This window comes from Pinus tabuliformis, chromosome 1_2, assembly GCF_031772625.1.
Source record: "Pinus tabuliformis cultivar Carrire ecotype Pingquan chromosome 1_2, CPIR1, whole genome shotgun sequence".
Lineage (NCBI taxonomy): Eukaryota > Viridiplantae > Streptophyta > Pinopsida > Pinales > Pinaceae > Pinus > Pinus tabuliformis.
The window spans coordinates 1,308,562,757-1,308,575,028 of NC_142298.1; the positions used below are offsets into that span (position 1 = coordinate 1,308,562,757).

At 38.2% G+C, this 12,272-nt stretch overlaps 1 protein-coding gene across 2 annotated transcripts in view; it reads left to right on the forward strand.

The window, feature by feature from the left end:
* LOC149211018 (uncharacterized) overlaps positions 1 to 12,272 on the forward strand; it is a 109,595-nt gene that overhangs the window by 26,084 nt on the left and 71,239 nt on the right. The window lies entirely within an intron of this gene.

Genomic DNA, 12,272 nt, shown 5'->3' on the forward strand with positions numbered 1-12,272 from the left:
AAAACCAAATATAAAAGATAATACAAGGAGTAAGATACTTATCTTTGGAAAAATGATGAGGGCTCCCTCTTAATCCAATTTCGAGGGATACCTATAACTTTAACAAAACATTTCAACAATGTTTTTCCAAAGCGTGTTAACCTATAAGTACTAAAAATCAAAATACAAAAAATTAAAAAACTAAGAATAGAGGGGCTTAGTAGTATAAGTCCTTTATTTCCGATTCTTCGGTCTTGTTCTTCTTTGGAGATCCTTCTTCGACAACATTTCCTTGATCCCTATTTCTCTTTCTATTTCTCAGATTCTTAGGACAATCGCTTCTATAGTGACCCATCTTGTGACAATTGTAGCATTTGATTTTGGATAGGTCTACCTTCCTTCTAGGCCCTTTAGACTTCTTGAATGTTTCTTTGTTCTTGTGATGAGCGGAATAAACATTTGAAACTTTCTCCTCTTCATTCTCTTTGTTGTTCACTAATGAAATTCTGACTTCTTTTCGACTACATGCATTCAATAATTGTTCAAATGTCAGAGTTTCCTTCCAACTATTGAGACCTGATGAAAAGGCACTCCAAGATGTTGGTAATCCTAGAAGTGCAGTGATTACAAGCTCCTTTTCAGGTACTATCTCATTGATTGCCTGGAGTTCATCTCTAATTCTAGCTATTCTTACAAAGAAGGATGCCATAATGTCTTCCTTTTTCATCTTTATAGTTCTCAGTTCATGCCTAAGACTTGCTATTTGACCAAGATTCTTGATTGTGAATAATTTGGATAAGGCCTCTTACATCTCTTGAGCATAATCTATGTTGGATATATATGGGATGAGGTTATCATTTATTCTATCCACCATTAGGGTCATGGCCAATATCTCTGTTTCTCTGAACTTTGCCTTTTCTGCATCACTTGACTCATTTGTAAGCTTATTTACTTTTCCTTTGACTAGGTTCAAGACTTTATTCTTCTCGAGGATGAGATCTATCCTCTTTTTCCATGCCATGTAATTGGATGCTCCTTCTAATTTGTTTTCTCTCTTTATTGAGTTAGACATTGTTGTTGAAGATAGTAGGCTTGCCTTCTTATATGATCCTTTTCCTTGATGACCCTTGTTAAAACTTCTTAAAACTCCTTATTCTCCTTTCAATAGATCTTCAGGCTGCCTTTTTCCTTCTTCTTCACCTTAGCTCTGACATCATGTTGGAAAATCAGAAAGGCAAAAAGATTTTCTTTATGCCGATAATTTGCTTGTGATATTCTTATGTTTTTATTAACTTTCTTGTGTTCTTTTAACTTAGTTCATCAAGCAATTACCAAAACCATAACACGAAGATCAAAGACACCAGATGTAGGCGGACAACCAGGGCAAAACCCCTATCTAGGGGAAAACCCAGTCAACAACTCTTCCTTTAATAGTTTCACGAGATGATCCAAGACTCGACCTAGACACAAACTTCCTCCAATCACCAAGTCATCCTTTCCTTTCTTCTGCAAATGATAACCTTCCAACAACAACTTTGACCTATTCACTTCGATTTTGCAGCTGTAGACTTTCAACTTCCCCAACAACATAACTTCGACCCAATAGTAACTTCGATCCAACAGTAACTTTGACCTAGTAGTAACTTCGATGCAACAATAACTTTGACCCAACAGTGACTTCGATCTAGCAGTAAGTTCGACCTTCCAAGAAATAGCTCAATAAATCCACACGTGTGCGAGAGAGACTGTGAAAATTTCTAACACGAAATTCTACTGCAGTAACTGATTTATGTCTCCTACTTATCTTCCACAATAAGTTATTTACAAGACGCTTCAGTAAACATTAAAATAAATTCTACTGCAATTATCACATAATAGCATGGAGAAAATAATAGTTATATACAAGCATAAGAATCAATCACATTAACATAGTTATTTTTGGACAATTGTCCCCGGAAAAACCCAATGCGGGAAAACCGATGCAACAGATGAGGGTTTATTTATTATTCTTCAGCAACAATCTCTTTACAAGGAATGATTTTGCAGTACATAGAGAAACCTTCAAGAAAACACCTGAGATAATTTTCCTCCTCAACTAGGAGAAATTCTAACACCCTAGAGACCCTCTAGCATTCACTGCATCACCCCTCCATCATTTGTGTGAGGACTGCGTCATCCCTGCATCATCTACGTGAGGACTACGTGAGAACTGCGTCCTTGGCTGCGCTGTCTCTCTGAGGCACTGTGTCACCTCCTCCTTAGTCTCTGACTGATGCTTAAACCCTCCTCTTCCTTCACCTTGCAACTCTCCCTCTGAAATCGAACTTCTTCTCCTTGAGAATCGATTTCCCTCGGGTTACTGAGTACAGTGTGTCTCCAAATGACTCTCAAGTCTTCTCTTATACTTTTCCTGTTGATGAATCAACGATGGAGATTAAGTCCCTAATCAACGGCTAAGATTAAAACAGACTTGATCCTCGTCTCTTAGAAGCTTCTCACCCATATCTTTATTAATACCCATTAATATCTTTATTTTCCCAAGTTTAGGCCTAGGAACCCCATTAAAAATATTAATTATTTTAATAACTCATCATCCGGGTGGAATTTCTCCACACGATTCCTAGGTCTTGGAGATCTCATGTATTCTAGCCCGTCCACAAAATTTTGGAGCTAGATCACATCCGATGCTACTCAAAATCAATAGAGACAATTATGTTCTCGACAGAAAGTGATTTATCAGATTTTCCATTTGGCTTTGCTTCATGTCTTTTTGCTTTCATGCCATATATCTCAGAAGGACATTTCATCCTTTTATATGGTATGTTTGGAAGTCATTTACATGTCTTCCCTTTGACAGTCCTACATAAGCCCATCCAGATGTTAGTTTAAAAATAATCATTGAACTCTTCAGAGTTACCTTTGTAATGATCTTTCACCTTGACATCTTTCTATAAGTGTTGGCATCTTGCATGCAGATTGACACATCTCGCAGAGATATTTAGTGTCAAGGATCTCTATCTTTTTCCGACTTCTTCTGGGAGATATTCTAGTCAAATATTCTTGGACTTTGAATGCTTTCTATCATCACGATCTCTTTCTTTCTTTTCACACACTTCATTCCTAGGAGCTTCCAATCTTGTTTGTAGTCAGCTTCCTCATGTTGCATATATTATCTAGTGTGACTTATGCTCTTTTGCAATACTTCGGAGGAGGAGATCCTTTCTAGATCATATTTAACTATATGTCTTTCATGATAATCCATGTGAGCATACATACCTCATTTTTTCTTTCGGTCATCCAGACTTCATGTAGTAGCTTCATCCGAAGGGACTTTATCCTTCAAACCTGCCTCCTTGGTGTGTCATCATATTATTCCTTGAATCTCACAAGTTGGAATTCCTATTGGAAAACTTTTGCTTTCTTTCTCTATCGGTGAGCCCTTTGATGAGAATTCTAGAGAAACTTGAGGATATTTTATGTCCTCATCCGTCAAATGTTTTCTTTTGCTTCTCATGAATACTCATGAGGTTTCCGAAGAGCTTCCTTAATTAGTAGGATTTGGACTAGATATACTTTCTTCCCATGTCACGAGCTCTTACCTCTAATGTTTCTATGCTGTTTTCTAATGAGGTGCATCCTATCTAATTTTAAACTGCATCAAGACCATAATTTACAAGTGAAAAGTACCTTTTTGAGAAGAAGATCATCTCAGTCATAGTAGAGATCTTTTACTTCTTCATTCTTAGGCTTCTTGGACTCAGGTTCTTGCACTTCTTTAGTAATGTGTAGTCCTTCTCTATTCCCCTTGTCCTTACCATGGTTAGGACAATCTCTTTTGTAATGTCCAAGTTCCTGACATCCGAAGAATCTTATCTTATCCATGTTTCTTTTCTTTGAAGGACCAAACTTTTCAAAATTTCCCTTTCTTCTTGTCATTGTAGCATATTCTTGATTCTGTTCGCTTGGTCCGACATCAATCTTTGCTTGGTTTCTTCGGTCTTACATAGTGACCATAAATCTTGAAATGTAGTAGTCTCTTTCTTCCTATGTAAGCTTGAAGTGAAGTTACCCCATTCTTCTAGTAGTGCATTTAGTACTACTGTGGTCATTTCTCTGTCTCGTAGGGCATCCTTTTAGCCCTAGGACTCAAGTCAAGACAAGCGAAGTCAAGAGGAAGGCTATTAGAGGGAGATTCGAAGTCTCCTATAGAAGCAGCAACAATTGCAATAGTTACTAGGAGCAGTTTTTTGGATCTACTGGGAGGTCAAAGAGATTGCAATAGGAGGTCATGGTAGACTTGATCTTGGAGGGTATTTGTTTGAGTCTAGGTCATGGTTTTCGTCAATTGAAAGATCTAAAAGATAAAGAAGAGATGTACGGGTTTTCCCCTCAAGAGGAGGGGTTTTGGCCCTGGTTTGCAGCCTATATACTGTGTCACTATTCTTACTGTTTTAGTAGCTGTTTGATGTATTACTCATTTTGGAATAATAAAGAACAAAACTAATAAGTAAAAGGTAACATAAGAAGTTATCAAGTTAAGAGAATTAACATATTCATTTCCCTATTGAATTCTCAACATGCTATCAGAGCTTTGGTTCTCTAAGGGCATCATGAAGATCTCCTCTACAATGAAGAAGTTCATCAAGAAAATTGCAAACCATCTCAAGAAAGGTATCAAGGAAGCATGGAGTTTCTTATTATCTTCAAAGAAGGCATCAATCAATGAAAGGGATGAAGGTCTCTTCTCGGCTCTCTCTGGTACATTCCAAGACGAAGACATTTGGGTAATCGATAGTGGTGCATCAAGGCACATGACTGGTCACTCCAACCAATTGAAGACCCTATCAAAAGGAAAATCCGCTTACTCTGTGGAACTTGGAGACAATAAAAGCTATTCGGTGAAGGACATTGGATCAACTTCCATAAAACTGAAAGATGGAAGCAACATTCACGTCAACAACATTTTCTTTGTTCTAGGTTTGCACAAAAATTTACTTTCTATTTCAAGTTTAGAAGATAATGGAGATAAAGTAGCCTTCATTGATGGAAAGGTAGTTGTTTGGGAAAAAGACTCAAGCATAGATCAAGCTAAATTTATGGAGAAGGAAGGCTTTACATATCAATATCTCCTGTAAACCAAGCCCTAGTTCACACTGAGATTGGTCCATGTGAACTTTGGCATCGAAGGTTTGGTATTTCAATATTCTTCCAACTTTAAGTTCCATAGTATATGGAATCCCGAATTTAAAGGAAGATCATGAAGGTGTCTGCAAGGGATGTGCATTGGGCAAGACTACCAAGAGACCATTTGGAACTAGTGTTTCGCGGTCGAAAGAATCTTGGATCTCATTCACTCTGATGTGTGTGGCCCTATGACTCCAAAATCATTTGGAGGCCATTTATACTATGTCGCATTCGTAGATGATCATTCAAGGAAGACCTGGGTTTACTTAATGAAAACCAAGGATGAAGTATTTACAAGATTTCAAGAATTCAAGGCTGAAGTGGAAAACCTTACAGAAAAAGAATTAAGACACTAAGATTTGATAATGGAGGAGAATATACATCCAAAGAGATTATGGCATTTTGTAAGGAGTTTGGGATTAAGAGGGAGTTGATAGTCCCATAGAATCCCGAACAAAATGGAGTCGAAGAAGGAAAGAACAGATCCATTGAAGAAAGTGTAAAAGCAATGTTACATGATCAAGATTCACCCAAGTTTCTATGGGGAGAAGCAACAAAGACATCGGTCTACATTCAGAATCAATCTCCTCATAGATCTGTAGATAACAAGACTCCAGAAGAAGTGTTCACTGGGAAGAAGCCATCTGTAGATCATCTCCGAATCTTTGGGTGTCCTATGTATATTCATATACCAAAGGACAAAAGAAAGAAGTTGGATCCTTCTGGTATGAAGGGAATATTTGTTGGGTATAGTAACTCATCAAAAGCTTATAGAATCTATATGAAAGATGGACATCACATTGAAGTTAGTCGTGATGTCATATTTGATGAGAGTATAACATTCAAGAAGTCAAAAGAACTTTCTATAGATTCTGATGATGAAGAACTTTCGATATTTGAGGAGGAAGTTGACAAGGAAGGAGAAGGATCACACCATGAAGAAGAAGGGCCAAGTGAACCTATTCAACCCGTGGTCATTCTAGAAACAAGGAAAATACCTAATTGGTTGAAATCCACACTACTTGATGCAAAAGGTCATGGGGTAGCGCAAGGATCATTTAGAGAAAGTAAGAGACCCAAGAAATATTCTAGGTATGCTGCATACATGACAAAATTAATAAAAGTAGAACCATCCACCTTTGAAGAGGCTGTAGAACACCGAGAATGGAAGGATTCCCTGAATGAAGAGTATCAATCTATAATGAAGAATGGACTCTGGGAGATTGTACCTAGGCCTGAAGACAAATCTGTGGTTACTTCCAAGTGGATCTATAAGATCAAGCATGCAGCTGATGGAAGTATAGATAAGTATAAAGTAAGATTTGTGGCTAGAGGGTTCTCTCAACTTGAAGGCATTGATTATGAAGAAACATTTGTTCCAATAGCAAGATATACAACGATTCGATCATTAGTCTCTTTGGCAGCATTGATGGGATTAAACATCCACCAAATGGATGTCAAGACTGCGTTTCTGAATGACACTATAGATGAAGAAGTCTATATAGAACAACCCTTGGGATTTGAAGTCAAGGATAGGAAGGCATATGTTTGCAGATTGAAGTAAGCATTATATGGCCTTAAACAAGCACTAAGGGCATGGTATGCTAGAATGGATGCATACCTACAAAGAATAGGCTTCACAAAAAGTTATGTTGACTCAAACCTTTATATTAAGGTTGTAAACAATGAACCTGTAATTATTCTTTTGTATGTAGATGATCTTCTCTTGACAGGTGTAGAAGGTCAAATTGAAGAATGTAAGAAGCAATTGGCAACAGAATTTGACATGAAGGATCTTGGGCTGATGCATTACTATTTGGGACTAGAAGTCTGGAAAGGACCAAATGAAATCTATTTGGGTCAAGGAAAGTATGTGATCGAGATTCTAAAGAAGTTCGACATGATGGACTGTAAACCTATGACCACTCCGATGATCACAAACTTGAAGAGACTGAGGAGTTTCGAATCAAGCCTTGTGGATCCTTCCAGGTATAGACAACTTGTTGGCTCATTGATGTACTTGGTGAATACTCGACCAGACATATGTTTTGCAGTAAATATACTCAGTCAATTCCAAGTGGAGCTGAAGCATGATCATTGGATAGTAGCAAAGCATATTTTGAGATATCTGCGAGGAACCATCAACTACTGTCTGAAATATGATAGAAGGAATGATGTCCAACTGATTGGATATACAGATTCTGACTGGGAGGCAGTGAACAGGATGGAAGGAGGACTACGGGAGGATGTTTCAGTTTAGGATCCTCCATGGTCTCATGGATGAGCAGAAAGCAAGACGTCGTTGCTTTGAGTAGTATTGAGGTTGAATATGTTTCAGCGTGTGAAGTAAGCAGAGAAGTAGTATGGTTAAGGACGCTGCTATCTGACTTGTTTGAAGGACCGATGAACCCTATAGTGATACTTTGTGATAACACTAGTTGTATTCGTTTGTCTGAGGATCCAGTGTTCCATGGAAAGACAAAGCACATCAACAACAAGTATCACTATATTCGAGAGCTAGTACAAAATGGTGTGTTGCAGCTACGGTATATCTCCACTGATGAACATGTAGTTGACATATTGACGAAATCACTTCCGAACAAGAAGCTTGTATACTTAAGGGACAAGCTTGGTTTGGTGGATTTGTCCTCCCTAATTGAGAGGGAGAGATAGACATGACATTCTTGTCTTCACTTGGGAAGAAAGAATGGAGGATTGGGTAACCATTTGACATTCGATACTCTTTGAGAATGTGGTAGGGCATTCAAGACAAGAGTAGTCGTGGACCGATATTCTTTGAGGATTAGCTACCCAAGATAAGAATAGTCCAATGGGAGGTCATACTCTGTGAACACCTGGGTGGGGTATGTACCTTGGGAGACAATGATGATGGTGTCTATACATCATTGGTCTCGCCAACATTGTGCTATGATATTGTGGAGAGATAGAACCGTTAGTCAAGGCCCTGCTATGTGACAATGATGGTTAATATGATGCTAGACAGATGGGTTACCAATCCGACTCTTCTTATGAGATCTCTTCAGATTGAGAATAACCATGTACCTCTTATGAATACCTCCCTAGTTAAGAGGGAGTGTTGAAAAATGTGTAACTAGGTTCGGTCTTCATAAGTATGAAATGTATTCTTGTAAATATAAAATGAAAAAGAAATTATTATTATTATTGGAGCATGGGTTTCATGCTCAAGTTCTTTTATTTTATAGGTCAAGCACCCATTGAGTGTGTATAAGAGTCATTTTAATATATTTAAGACCCTATGGGCACATTGTAAATTGTAAAGAAAAAAATATTTTGTCTTTAAAGTGTCAAAATACCTCCAAGATCAAGTCGGCCTACATGAAGAGCCACGTCCAACCTTGAAGAAGCCTATATATAAGAGGAACTCGTCCTCCATTTGGATCACTCACTCACTCACCTCTTATGCGAAGAAGCAGAAGAAGAAGAAAGTCAGAGAAGGAAGTACGAAGAAGAGGAAGTCAAAGAAGTTGAAGTGTTTTTCTGGGCCTTATATATTCTTCTGGGAGGATCGAAGTTAGGGTTTATGCGCTAGATCTTTTGGGGTTTGATTTTGGAAGCAGAAGAGAAGGGAAGGCAAGTGAAGGTCTCTTAGGGCATCCTCTTAGCCCGAGGACTCAAGTCAATACAAGAAAAGTCAAGAGGAAGGTTGTTAGAGGGAGATCGAAGTCTCCTAGAGAAGCAGCAGCAGTTGTAGCAATTATTGGGAGAAAAATTTCGGATCTACTGGGAGGTCGAAGAGATTGCAGTAGGAGGCTGTAGTAAACTTGATCTTGGAGGGTATTTGTTTGAGTCTAGGTCATGGTATTCGTGAATTGAAAGATCTGAAAGATAAAGAAGAGATTTACGGGTTTTCCCCTCAAGAGGAAGGGTGTTGGTCCTGGCTTGCAACCTATATACTGTCAATGTTCTTACTGTTTTGGTCGCTGTTTGATGTATTACTCATTGGAATAATAAAGAATTAACATATTCATTGCCCTATTGAGTTATCAACAGTGGAAACCCATGCAATAGATGAATTCAAGGGAAAGTTGGACCATTCCAAGCCTCTTCAAGGTTGAATATTAGCCTCCTCAAGCGAATCATTGATAGTCCAACAACCACCACCTAGTTGTTTGGGTCAACTAGTCGTTGGGGTCCATTTCTAATTCTAGAGGCATGTAGGGGTTGGTTTGACCATAGAGCAATGTCTCAAATACAAATTAAGGCAAGTGCTCCATCCTCCAAGCAAGTTGTTGCTCATTGAAGGTGAACATTGACTTTCTCACGATGGATGTTGTGATTAACTAGCCGTTGGCACCTCTCACTTAGCTGTGCCTCCTAAGGAAACATTGACACATTTTCAAAGCAAATTAACTAGTCGTTGCTTTCCAAGAGCAAATTGAATCTCCTGCTGGGTCATTATCATTGCAAAAGAGTCATTTTTATGTAACCAACTTAAGCTCTATTCTTGTGGATGACAAGTCAAGAAAATATTATTTTTGGGAGAGGGATAAACTAGTTGTCACAAAGGAAATATGTATAAGGCTAAATTCCTCCCAAAATGGGTTCTTGTTGAACTGTGAGATCATATGCCATAATATTTTTTTTTCCAATACAATTTTTGGGGATGACATTCAAAATTTTATTTTCTTAGTTAATGTTGTAAGAGAGCTAAAAGAATACTAATGATTTGCTAGGGTTACTACAAGGCGATTGTGTTAATCCATCGAGTGTCAACATTGTCACATGGAAGGAGAGTTTAGCATTCTAACTTCCATCTCTCCTTTGTAGGTGTAAGGTGTTTGTCAAACTTCATTGCTAGACAAATCTTTATTGGGGGTTCCTTTAGCATGGGTGCAATTTCACTTTTTACTGTAGTTGACCTAGTGGTTGGAGACTTCTCCATAGAAAGAGATTTCTTGGTAGGATTCGGGGATCATAATCCTATTTTTGACGAGATTAGGGGTTGATTGTCACCTAGTCGTCAATCCCCTTATCCAAGTCCAAATTGCATAATTGACAAAAGAGGGGGTTTTGATCTTGACTTCACGCCTTGGAAAGGGTAAAAACATGGCAACGGCGAGGACATCACAACAGCTATTTTTACTCAACTCATTTTATTTTCTGTAAATATAAAAATAAAATATAAAAAAATATTTTATAGCTTGTGCCTAAATTTTATGTTAAAATGCTAGTAAATCCTTGGAATTTGGTTTAAGATCTATTGCTTTACCCAAGAAAATTGTTGCCCTCTATTTTCCGTATTTAAAAACATACCTAAAAGGGTATTTTCAAGGTGTTTTTTCGCAGATTTGTAATTTGCCACAACATTTTTTCCAGATTTGGCAAAACCATCACTCAAGGGTTTGATTAAAAAAGTAAATATTATTTTGTGACCCTTATTTATTCCATATATGAGTTTTATAGTTTATGATTTTTTTTGGGGTAAAAATAAGCTTTCCAGCTTGCTATAAATTGCATATTTCTTGCTAAATTTTTTTTGGGCATTGACCATAGGGGGAATCAACCTCACTTTTCTGCAAGTAGTTTCCAGATTGCTGGAAAACTCATTTTACTTGCAGATCTGAAACGCTGGGTGTGAAATTTTCACGATTGCAATAAACTGGAATTTATTCTTCTATCTATTGGAGATTATTTGTCTTTTGAATTATTAATTTGGAAAATAATGATTAAATCACTATTGCAATCTTCACAAATAAAAACACTGCAGAATATAAAAACTGGAATTGAGAAAATATGCACACACACGCAAAAATATGAAACTGTTATTTTTGGATAAATGTCCCTGAAAAACCCCTAATGGAAAACCAATGCAGCAGATGAGGGTTTTATTATTATTCAGCAATTTAGGAGAAATTACGATTGGTTGCCTTTCACTGGCAAACCACTGGCAAAATAATCTGGAGACTAACTATCTCCCTCTGCTACTTGATCTAGCCCTCTCCAATCAACTCACACTTCTCCAGGCTATTCGCATTGCCTCTAGGAAATGCGCACTGCTGCTCCCAGAAATTCATTCAGCCTCTGGAATCACCCTTCAGCAAGTCACCCTGCCTCCTGGATTGCTCTAGGCCCACTTGCTCTGGCTTTGGATGATATATCCAACCTCTAGCTCACTGAATAGATTCCTCTGCCACTTGCACTGTCAATCAGCTACTCTCATTGGCTGAATATGGCCTCCTCTGTAGATAATTCAGCCTCCTATTCCTGTCTCCCAGACACTGGAAAATACTAAGGAAATCTCTGCTGATCCCCTACTTCTAATGCTTTCCCTAGCTTCAACTCCGCTTTTGCTGAATACTTGCAACTGGGTAGTTGAATTTTTCAAATGATAAACTGTGCCTTGATGTCTCTTTTCCAAACTCTTCGACCTGCTCTTATAATATCTCATTGGAGCCTCGATGACCACGATCACATCTCAACCGATGGCTAAGATCATCTTGACTCCGTCAATCAGCGACTCTCATTGGCTGAATATGGCCTCCTCTGTAGATAATTTTGCCTCCTATTCCTGTCTCCCAGACACTGGAAAATATTGAGGAAATCTCTGCTGATCCCCTGCTTCTAATGCTTTCCCTACCTTCAACTCTGCCCTTGCTGAATACTTGCAACTGGGTAGTTGAATTTTTCAAATGATAAACTGTGCCTTGATGTCTCTTTTCCAAACCCTTAGACATGCTCTTATAATATCTCATTGGAGCCTCGATGACCACGATCACATCTCAACCGATGGCTAAGATCATCTTGACTCCGTCAATAAACTTTTCTGGAAGTCTCTAGTGCAAAATCAAACTTCCCCAATTAATTCACTTTAATTTAACCAGTTTTCTGGGTTTTGAAGATCTCATGTTCCTTGACCTCTTAGACACCATAGAGACTAGAAGACCTGTCTGCTGCTACCCGAAACAAAAACTAACACTGGGCTGTGTTTATCATTGCTTACTGGATGCCCAAGTTTCCCATCCACATATCTATTGATCTAGTTATTTTGATACTTGTGCGTGGCCTCAAAGGGCGCTTTTGCATGCTAGTTTTCTGCATTTTTACTATTTTTGCAGGTCTGAAAGGTG